Source organism: Pseudonaja textilis, chromosome 7, assembly GCF_049901715.1.
Source record: "Pseudonaja textilis isolate UNSWEBS1 chromosome 7, rPseTex1.2, whole genome shotgun sequence".
NCBI lineage: Eukaryota > Metazoa > Chordata > Lepidosauria > Squamata > Elapidae > Pseudonaja > Pseudonaja textilis.
The window spans coordinates 46076478-46088504 of NC_141996.1; the positions used below are offsets into that span (position 1 = coordinate 46076478).

Sequence of the window (12027 nt, forward strand, 5' to 3'; positions counted from 1 at the left end):
GTCTTCTGACACATCAGACTCAAAGTGCACAGCAGACTCCAACCTCCAGTCACAACACACACACACACACACACACACACACACACAGGGTTTTACATATACACATATATATATATATATATATATATATATATATATATATATATATATATATATATATGGTTTACATGTATGGCATTTGTTTGGGTATTTTCCACGTCATAGTAGTTGTGCTTTTAAAGTTGTAGCAACGTTTTGGCAGAATCTCATCTGTCATCATCAGGCTTCTGTAGAGTGTTCATCTGTGAGTCTGGTGGTTTCTGAAACCACTGTAAAAGTCTGACTCACAGATGAACACTATACAGAAGCCTGATGATGGCAGATGAGATTCTGCTGAAACGTTGCTACAACTTTAAAAGCACAACTACAATGACATGGGAAAATACCCGAACAAAGCTGAATGCCATACATGTAAGTACCGCAAAACTTAAGATATATATATATATATATATATATATATATATATATATATATATATATATATAACCCTATGCAGAATCCATCAACTCACACGTAAGAAACTCATTCCAGTTCATCGAGATCATAAAGAAACAAAACCTACAACCCAACGACCTACTAGTAAGCTTCGATGTCATATCCCTCTTCACCCAAGTGCCAATAAAAGAAGCCTTGACAGCCATCCAAAACAAATACAACCCCCAAGCACATCCTAGATCTGACCAACCACTGCCTATCCAATACATACTTCACCTACAATGGACAAAAATACAAACAAATAGAAGGAGCACCCATGGGATCACCCTCTCACCTGTCATCGCAAACCTCTACATGGAACACTTTGAAACACAAGCTCTAGAAAAATACGACCACAAACCCAAACTCTGGCTCAGATACGTAGATGACACCTTCATAATCTGGCCACACGGGAAAGAAAAACTGAACAACTTCCTCACACACCTCAACAACCTACACCCCAAAATACAATTCACCATGGAAACAGAAGCCAACAATCAACGTCCCTTCCTAGATGTCTTGGTATACAAAAGATCCAATGGCTCCCTAGGACACACCATCTACCGGAAGAAAACACATACAAACCACTATCTACATGCACTCTCACACCACCACCCAGCACAGATCAATTCCGTAGCCAAGACACTCATCTCCAGAACAAAAGTCTTAGCCGATGAACAACACCAAAAAACCGAACTACACACTCTCACCAATGTACTTACAGCCAATGGATTCCAAAGAAAGAAGATTACCCACCTAATCCAAAAAGAAACCCCAACCAAAATCCAAGACAGAGAACAAGAAAACGGCAAAGCCCTCCTCCCATATATAAAAGGCACCACAGACAAAATCAGCAAGATCCTCCAAAAAACACAACATTAAAACAGCATTCTGCACAAACAGAAAAATATCCACCATCCTAAGAAACCCCAAAGACAAAATCGAATTAGAAAACCAAGGAGTATACGAAATCCCCTGCACTGCCTGCCCTACCACATACATTGGACAAACTAACAGAAGAATAAGTGCACGCATTGAAGAACATAAGAACTCAATCAAAAAGAAGAAATGACCTCTTCCCTGGTCCAGCACCTCAAAGCCACAGGATATGAAATTGACTTTAAAAATACCAGAACTATTACCAAAACTGAACACTTCAACAGCACAATAATCAGAGAAGCCATAGAGATAGAAAAACACCCACACAGCATGAACAAATGAGATGACACCTCCCGCCTTCCAGCCATTTGGAAACCCGCCCTTATGAACAGACAAGTACCTAACATGAAGAATGACACCAGACCCACACCCATGAGAGCCACACAAGATGCCACCACCACACTTCCATGTAGAAAACAGACTCACACCCACTCAGAAGATGAGACACGACCATGGACCAGAAGCTGCACTGCAGCTGCATCACTACCCACTTCAAACCCCTCCGAGCCATACATGAAGCAAACCGACACCCACTATGAAGATGCAGCACGACCACGAACTCAAAGCCAAACAGCAAGATCACAGCTCACCAACTCAAATCCCCAGCAACTAAGACTAACCTGAGCACAACCAAGCCCCCACCTGAACAGAACACGCCTCCAGCCAATCAGAACACGGCCAACCCCCAACCAATCAGAACACAGCCAAACCCCTACCAATGAGAACACACCCCCACCCAATCAGAACACAGCCAAGCCCCCACCCAATCAAGTCCCACCCCACTAGCAGTTAAAAGGAAGAAGCAGCTGCAATCTCACATCACTCTGAGAAGCAAGAGCCGAAGACAGAAGCCTGAAGATGATGAATGAGACTTCATCGAAACGTTGCCTAGATACTTGAATCTTACGCGGAGAAAAAACAACCAAAACATACAAAAGATCCAATATATATATATATATATATATATATATATATATATATATATATATATATATATATATATATATATATATTGTGTGTGTGTGTGTGTGTGTGTGTGTGTGTGTATGTATATTTTATTTGTAAATTGAATTCAAACTATTGCTGCAAATGAGATCGAGACAGTTGTTAAGTCTAGTGTTGTTGGTTACTAGTTGTTCCAGTCCCAGATTTGTTACAGCATTGTAGAAGTTGCATGTATGGGTTCAGATTTCACAATCTGATCGCTAAACTTAATAGTTTCTTACTGTAGTAATGGAGTCAGGGAGAGATGTGTTGAGACATGTTTCACAGTCAAATATGTATATGTATATGTATATACAAATAAAAGACCATTCTGCAACAGTGACCACAACAAAAACGTCCACACAAAAATCATCACAACAATGTGATACCTATTATAACTTCAAAAAAGGCAACTATGATCTTATAGACAACGATCTCTCATCCCTTGATTGGCAATTTCTATTCACTGGATGCAATACTGTTGAAGACCATTACAACATATTTTTACTTGAATTCAAAAGAGTTATCAAACTATATGTACCAATAACAAAAAACCCATATATATATATATACCAAATTACCCATAACAATAAGAAAGCTCCAATCCAAAAACAAATCCCTTTGACAGAAAAACAAATCTGTTCACATTGCCAACTTTAAAAGCTGATGCAAAAAATTATGCCACCAGATAAAGACTGAATGCACCAATTATTACATTAAGCAAGAGGAAAAACTTCTATGCACCAATTCCATCTTTCTACAATTTTGTAAACAATAAACTTAAAGACTAAAAGTCCATCCCACCCCTGAAAGGACCTAACGGTAAAGACTGTAACAATGACACCATTAAAGCCAACCTCTTTAACACATTCTTTGGTTCAGGATTTGTAAACAGCAATGAATCATGCCCAATATTTCCTAGTAGAACCACAGACAACTACAATTATCTAATACATATCAATTTTTCTATTTTACAGAGATAATATTGAAAAAGCATTATGCAATCTAAAACCATCTCTATCTATTGGACTGGATGGAATATGTGCCTACTTCTTAAGAAAGCTGTCCACTGCCATAGCAGAACTTCTAAGCATGATCTTTGAAAAATCTTTCAGGACCAGCTCCTTGCCAAACCTATGGTCCCTAGCCATGGTCATCCCCATCTTCAAAAAGGGAGACTCCAGCCTAGTTGAAAATTACAGACCAATCTCTTTATGCTGTGTCACCTATAAAGTCATTGAATCAATTCTTAACCAATCCATTATCTTCCACTTAGAGACAAACAACCTACTCTCTAACAAACAATTTGGTTTCAGAAAAAAATTATCCTGCAACTCCTACACTGCAAAAATATATGGACTACAGAACTCGATCAGGGCAAAGCAATTGATGCTATTTACATAGACTTCTGTACAGTATTTGATTCAATGTACATGACAAACTACTCCTAAAACTAAAATCTTATGGCATCTCTGGACATGCATCACTGCATAACTGGATAGATGCATTCCTGTCAAACAGGCAACAAATGGTCAAAATAGGGAACACCCTATCAAATCCCATACCTGTCAACAGTGGTGTCCCCCAAGACAGCGTTCTAGGACCAACTCTCTTCATACTCTACATAAATGACCTCTTTGATCATATTAAGAGCAACTGTGTTCTTTTCGCCGATGATGTAAAGCTATTCAACGCCACAGACAATACTGCAACCCTTCAAAAAAATCTCGATTATGTGTCAGAATGGTCAAACAAATAGCAACTTCAAATCTCAACAAACAAATGCTCTATCTTACATATTGGCAAAAAAAATTCAGAAAATAAAATACAAGCTGAATAATCAAGACCTTGTTGATAACTCCAACTATGTCATGGACTTTGGATTACTCATCTCTAATGATCTAAATGCTAGAGCCCACTATAACTACATAGGCAAAAAGGCATTAAGAGTTTTTAACCTAATCCAGGTAGCTTTTTCTCCAGTAATATCACACTACTAACTAGAGCATACAAAACATTTGCTAGACCAATACTTGAATACAGCTCATCAGTCTGGAATCCACATTACATATTGGATATTAATACAGTCAAGAAAGTCAAGAAATATTTTACAAGAAGAGTTCTCCACTCCTCTACTTGTTGCAGAATACCTTATGCCACCAGACTTGAAATTCTAGACCTAGAAAACGTAGAACTACACCACCTTCAGTCCGATCTAAGTACAGTATATAAAATTATCTACTGCAATGTCCTTCCTGTCAATGAATACTTCAGCTTCAACCACAACATTACAAGAGCACACAACAGATACAAACTCAGTGTAAACCGCTCCAAACTTGATTGCAGAAAGTAAAATATTTGTTATTAAAAAAATCTATCAGATGTTTCTTCTTTCTCCAAAATGGCTGACCAGTATTGAATCAGAGCTAAGTATGATGTACTGATCATCTCTTTACAAATATATTGCTAATTTATATTTTATAATTCTAATTTATAAGCCCTCAGAAACAGCTTACAACAGTTAAAGGTACTTTCAAACAAACATGGCATCAGTATCAGTTAAGATATTAAAGTCTTTGCAAGAATAAGAGAGTGCTTAGCATCTCTTTTGAGGCTGAAATATAAGAATTCAACCAGGGGAAGAAATTCTTGGTGTCAGCACTGATTCTAAGCAAAGCTAATTATTTTTATTTTTTTGACAAGCCGAGAACAAAGCCTTTGAGTTTAATGTTAGTGCCTGTTGAAATTCATGGAAATATTGTTATGTCTACAGATTTATCCTAATGCCAAAGCAATTAGTGGTTTAAAGATTATTAGCAGCATTTTAAATTGCTCCTTAAAAAATAGTTGCCAAAGCTCTTGATGAAATGGTGTCATTAGACTGATGTCATTTCTTATGTCTGAATTGTTCAGTGACAAATTTTTGAATATGACTTCCCAAAATATACAATTTTTAGGGAAGATTTTTTTCCTGAAGATTTTTTTTGGCTTTTCTATAACCTTCAAATTTTTTGTTCTGTATATCACTCATTAATGTAGTCTGGTTATGCAAATAATATCAATAATTGATATAAATTAATATCAATTAAATCCGCTTTCCCTAAAGAAACAAACAAAACAAAGGACTTCAAAAATTTTGAAAACTGGCAACATAAAATGTTTAAATTAAAATACCTTCAAAATGTTGAGTTGTAACTTCTGTCAAAAATAGACAATAATGAAAAATTACTATCTAATAACAAACTGAATAAAGTCAACTAGAACAGAGGTGCTGACATTATATGTTCAGTCTACTAACCTAACTTCAAGCCATGTCTATTAACACACAATGTTCAATAATAGCTTATATGTCAGCATATATTACCTTCCACTGAACTAATGTCAACTCATACACTAATTATTTTGCATGTATGAAGAATAGCCTAACAAAAAATAATCTTAATAACAAATCATAAACAAAAGTTGTGATAAGCAATGTATTAAGTCATGCTTTAATTAAAAGAGATAACACTGAAGAAGTAATAAGGAAATCCAAAAAACCAGCTTCTAAATTCTATCCAAATTTAGTTGAGTTAAATTCCTTCCTTCCTTCCTTCCTTCCTTCCTTCCTTCCTTCCTTCCTTCCTTCCTTCCTTCCTTCCTTCATTCATTCATTCATTCATTCCTCTTTCCCTCCCTTCCCTCTCTTTTGAGTCAGTCTTCGTTCCTTGTAACTGCTTGGTCAAGGCCCTTCAGTTTTCTTGACAAAATTTCCAATGTGGTTTCCCATTTGCTGCTTCCTAGGGCTCAGAAAAAACGACTGGCCTATGGTCACCCAACTGGCTTTATGCCTAACAAGGGACCAGAATTCATAGTTTCTTGATTTCTAGCCCAATGCTTTAACCACTACACTGAACTGGTTTTCTATATTACACCTTTTGTATATTATATGCATATATCTCTATATATGCTTTTTAAATGCTCACGAACAAGATTAAAATAATCATTTAAAAATAATTGAAGAAATCTCTTTCTCTCTCCCTGTAATTTCCCTGTAACTCAAGCATTCAATTGTTTCAGAAGATTGTCACAATGAACTGTTATTATTTGTACTATTTTTTTAAAAAAATGTGGTCTATGCCTGAATAAATTATCATTTCTTTCTTTAAGCCCAGTTGTATGATTCAAGCCCTAAGATTCAACTCATATGTAATTTGGAGATGAAGAATTAAATGATAAAATACATTTTTCCTGAAAAATAAATAATAAATACTAGTAATGCATGGATCTATGAGAACTTATTGACACATATAAAAATCCATTTAAGTAATGAAACATCCTAACAGCACACTAATAGTTATTTGAGTAATTGTAGACCTACTGCAGAAAAAGTTTCTCATTAGTCAACAAAAGTAAGATATTTGTTTATTCCCCTATAAAAATAATGATTTACCATGCTTCTATATGATGAGTATTTAATTGCTATTATAGGATATAAATAATATTATATTATACTATTATACTAGAATAGTTTATAAATTCTTTATGCAGGTCAATCCACATTGCTGTTAGTATATAATTTGAAACTAGGTCAGATTAATTTACTCTGAAGAGCATTCAGTTCCTATTGTTCTTGCTTCCCCCAATTGAAAAAAAATAGGAAAAAACATCTGGCAACTTCTGTAAAAAATGTATTCTTGGAACAATGATTTGAACCTTGTTCCCTCTGAACCTCGAATGTCCAGTTTAGTTACAATTGAGCTATTTTTGAAATTTGAATTCTTAATTCAAATCAAATCTAGGTTAGTCCATATACCTCTATTTTTTAAAAAAGCATTGGAATCTTTATTGATAGTCAAAAACTGATCATAGATTTTATACTATAATGATCAGAAATTTTGGAAATTGAAAATGTTTCCTTTTGATATGAGCTACACATGAAAATCATGAAAACAGGTTTTAATTACAGACTTGGATTAAAAAGCCTTTAAGGGCTGATATATGGAACACTATAAAAGCCTAGATTTACAAGAAAATCTACTCCAGCATTAATAATTTTGATGCTTTTTGTCATCACTTTTTTATTACAATCACTAAACATTCTGAAAAGTTGGTCTACAATGTTGAGGAAACTTCTTCATTTGAGTTATAAGTTGGTATGTGGAAAAAGTATAGTATGAATATGGGAAAACAAGACCACCTAGGCACTGTTGCCTGCTGGGAAGATAGTAATCACATTACGTAGTCCAATTGCTTATCTTCTTCAAAAGATTTTTTTCATTCCTACTTCTTGGTGTTTATCCCTAAAATTATATTATGATTTAGTACCACTAAACTTGGTTTATCCCTGTGATGGTTTTGTTTTAAACATCCATATTCTTATTCTCTTAACTTACAATGAGGATTGCATATTTATTGCTATATTACTAATATATTCTTTTTATTGTAGTTATTCTATGAAGTGCCCAAAACACATAATCTTAAAGAATGGCCTATAAATTGCTCAAAATAGTTCTTTTAACATTCTGGTTTAATTACTTATGGCCATGATTTCTTCTCTGACTGGCAAAAGTAAGATATATTTCTAAGATGGATTCTTACAATAAGGAGTACTTTTATAAAGATGGCTATAATAGCTATCGTACTTTTGACATAATTTAGCTATAGAAAACTGAAATGCCATGAATTCATGTATTATTATTTTAAAGAGAGGTTAGAATGTTACTCAGCTCAACTTAATCAGCACTTCTTCCATTTGCACAACTAAATAATAGACCAATTTAGAGCTTTTGAAGAACTAGACAGCTTGTTGAAAGGACTTCTGTGCATGGAGTCATGCATCCACTCCAATTTGGCATTTTAAAGGAGAAGATTGTTTCGGTGTACTGGAACAATGTTTTAATTGGATGAAGCTTTAATAGAAACTTATTTTCAAGGCTCCAATTCCTTATAACTATGAATAAGCCAGAATAGCGATTATATATACAAAAACATAATTGACTCTGTATACTTCTCACATATCGTTATTCATTGTAGACCTTCCATTTTAGTTTACCTGATCATGACTGCCAAGTTTACAGGGTATATAAATACATTTCTAACAGTGATGCAGGAAAAGAAAAAGAGAAGGAGAACCCCAAATCTCAGGATCATATAATGAGCAAAACTTCATTTGGCTTGATGGGCCAACCATGAATAAAGTTTATCTATGGCTGGATAATATCTTCCTTGCACACCAACTGATCTCTCATTTCCTACCTCACAGCATCCCACAGATTATGCTTTACTGCCTAATAATTAAGCTGATTATAATTAAATGATCTCATTAATTTTAATTGCTAAGAGAGACAAACAATAAGAAAGAAAGCATAATTTCCTATCAATGGCTTTAAAGAAACATATTTAAAGAAACATCATGTGATATAAATATATGTATAACTTGCTGCTGATTGAATTCAGTGCATCTATAATGTTTGTGTATGAGTGAGTGAGTGAGAGAAAGAGATGTGAAAATCTTGAATGCAAGGGTAATTGAAAAATAATTAAAATGGTTTTTTAGACATAATTCTTAAAATTACTGTTGCTACTTATAATGGTCTTCCTGTATTTTTCAATTCATAAAAAGAAAGATAAGAAAATTTCAGATATTTGATAGGTTTGATAGGGTAGGATAAACCAACATTTAAAAGTATAGATTTTGTTTTTAAAAATGCATGCACTTTTTTTTAAAAAAAATACATTTTATTTCAAGATTATCTGGTAAAGTACTAGCAGCTAGTGGGAAAATTGTAAAGTCAAGGAGACCATTTAACTGACCATTTTGTTAAGATTACTACATTCTTTAATATTTTAGCCCAATAGGATTGGATAATCCTTGGCTCATATGTTTTATAATCATCAGGCCAATCTAAATTCATCTGCCAAAATGGTATAACAGAATTAATTCCAATGGTGTGATTTCCCTTTTTTCTATCTGAAAAAATAAGTCGGACTGATATATTTACATCGATGTGCATATACCTTTGTAGGAGGGATATTGATGAATGAATAAGAATTGTTTGCAATCAATGTTAGAAAGATTCTGTGGTTTAATAAGAGGTACAGATTTGTTAATGCATTAAAGACCAAGTTAACTGTGAGTGTAAGAAGAAATAGAATTAATAATTTCAAGTTAAACATAAATCTGTATATAGCTGGTAAAATTGAGAAGTAAACATGCTGTCGGAAAGATAATATATAATATGGGTCTGTTATGAATAAAGAATTATTGTCAAATAATCAAAATGGTTGTATATAAGTGTAAGCATCTGCCAACTAATATGGAAATGCAAGTTGCAAATATCATGAGAAACATTACATTAGAAACATGTTCCTTAAGAAGAGTGTCTATTAAATAAGAAGTGATCAGAATATGATGAATGAATGTCAACTGAACACAAATGCCAATATAAAATAAGTTGATCAAAGTTATTAGGTCTTAGAGAACTTAGAGAGAGAAAAATTGAGAATTAAATTCCAAAAAAACAAATATAGAGTAAAAATTAATTATAGTAGAGGAAGAAGAAAGTTGCGATGGATGCAGCTGAATAAAATCACTGAAATTTTCAAATGGGAAGGGTAAGGAATTTAATAAATAAAAGATAATTACAAACAGGGACGGGACAAGCATAATGGACAAGGATAGAAAAAAAAGCATGTAAATAGATTTGGCATAAGTTATCTTTAGTTAGATGTCCTTTTCTCTTATTTCTCTTTCTTCCTACCTCAAATTTCTGCTGTTTACTCCTTCTAACAAATTTTATGCATGATATATTATTAACCTGAAAAAATAGTGTATGTAAACCTCTCTTTAGGCACCCTACCCTTCCCCTAGGATAATGTAAAAGATTAAGCAAATGCTAGAATATCAACATTTCTTTTTTTAAAGCTAATGTGGACAGATTAAACCTATGATAAATTAGTTGAATTGTGATAACATTTAAATCATGTCCAATTGTTCTGTTGATTTTATACTATTTGAATTCATTTAATACCATTCCACCTGATATTAATAAATAAAGGCCTTTTACTTTCAAATCATCTAACTAAAATATTAGTTAGAATATGGGGGATCATTTGTTGAATAGAAATTAGGTAAGAAAATGATCAGAACAAATAGGTTTTCCCATTTATTTTACAAATATCTGAAACCATACACTTGGATCCTATTCCACAAACATGGGCAATGGGAAAGCAGAAGGTCAGATTTCACTTTTTTTTTAAAGAACTCTTTCTTAGTTTGCTCCTCATGCATTATCAGTTCATAAAGTATATTTAAGTTCCAATAATTTATGTAATTATTTCTGCAAATAAAACCAGCAAGGCTTATAAATAGTTAATAGTAGGCAAACTGTGAATTATTTCTATAACTTTTTTTTTTAAAAAAAATAGAAGAAATCAGATCAGGAGTAGAGTATATTGGAATGCAATTATTCTCTTCCACAGAAGATTTTGTATAGGTTAACTTGACAAATGCTACTGCCACTGCCAGTGGTGATAACAGATTCAACATAGTGCATCACTAAATTAAAATAAATGCTGCATTTTTCAACTGCAGTAATGGAACAATGAAACTCTACTATATAGAAATGACTTAGTTTGTCCTTTCATAGTGTACTTCACTGTTTCTTTGTCCTTCAGAACAAGCAGCCAATTATTTTTGTTTTAAGAACTGTATTTCAAATAAATAATTCTGTCCCCTTGCACAAAGTCTATTCAACATGAAGAAAAATGTTAAATAAATTATGTAAAACAGGACTTTATTAAAATATACAACTTGTAAATAGTCTTGGATTCCAATAAAGTCTGGATTCCAGGAACACTAAAATGCATTTCATTTTGTTAGACATTTAGCTAAATTGAAATCAGTATGGAAACAGTGATTTTAATTAAATTATATAGGGGCTGAGACAAATGGGTACATTTTGTAATATCTTAAAGTATTGATAGATATCCAATTTCAGTGGACTAAAGAAGAGTGAGTACATAAAAAGAAGTGAAGCAAAATCTATTTTATACTTTATTTTATCATGATCACTTCTTAATATTTAATGCTTCTATTGTTAAATTTATAGCTCAAAATATTTAGCCCCTAATAACTTGTTAATTTTAGTGGAAAATTTTGGGTGCAAAAATCTGATACAAAAGAGATTTTTTAAAAAGTTATTAAAATTTACCTCACAGATGTATGAATCTTAATGAATACAAATCTGTGTACCCTGTAACAGATGCTTAATTATCCTTGCTCTAAATTTTTATTGTGGCAAGTGCATAACTCCTATCCTACAGTTGGCATAATGCAAACATGCACATTTGCAAGTCTATGAGTCTAGATATAAATGGCCCATGGTTCAGACCTTAGCATTTGAAGGGAAATGCCCAAGTATTTAAAAAAATAAATTTGTTTAACAGGTGATATATTAAAGTAATCATGTCTAATGGAGTGGCATTTTGAGAATTACAGGTAAATAAGCAGATAAAACAATTATTTTCTTTTTAGTATATTTGAAGAATAGCCCTTTCTTTCACACTATGAGACAAATATTCAGAGCCACTAGAATTTTCCAAAACATA

General features: G+C 33.2%; 1 long non-coding RNA gene across 1 annotated transcript in view; it reads left to right on the forward strand.

The window, feature by feature from the left end:
- Positions 1-6667, forward strand: part of LOC148125327 (uncharacterized) — a 52899-nt gene extending 46232 nt beyond the window's left edge. The window contains exon 3 of the long non-coding RNA XR_015744426.1: positions 6586-6667. This is a non-coding gene — a long non-coding RNA (uncharacterized LOC148125327). The remainder of the gene's footprint in view (positions 1-6585) is intronic.
- The last annotated feature ends 5360 nt before the right edge of the window (positions 6668-12027 follow it).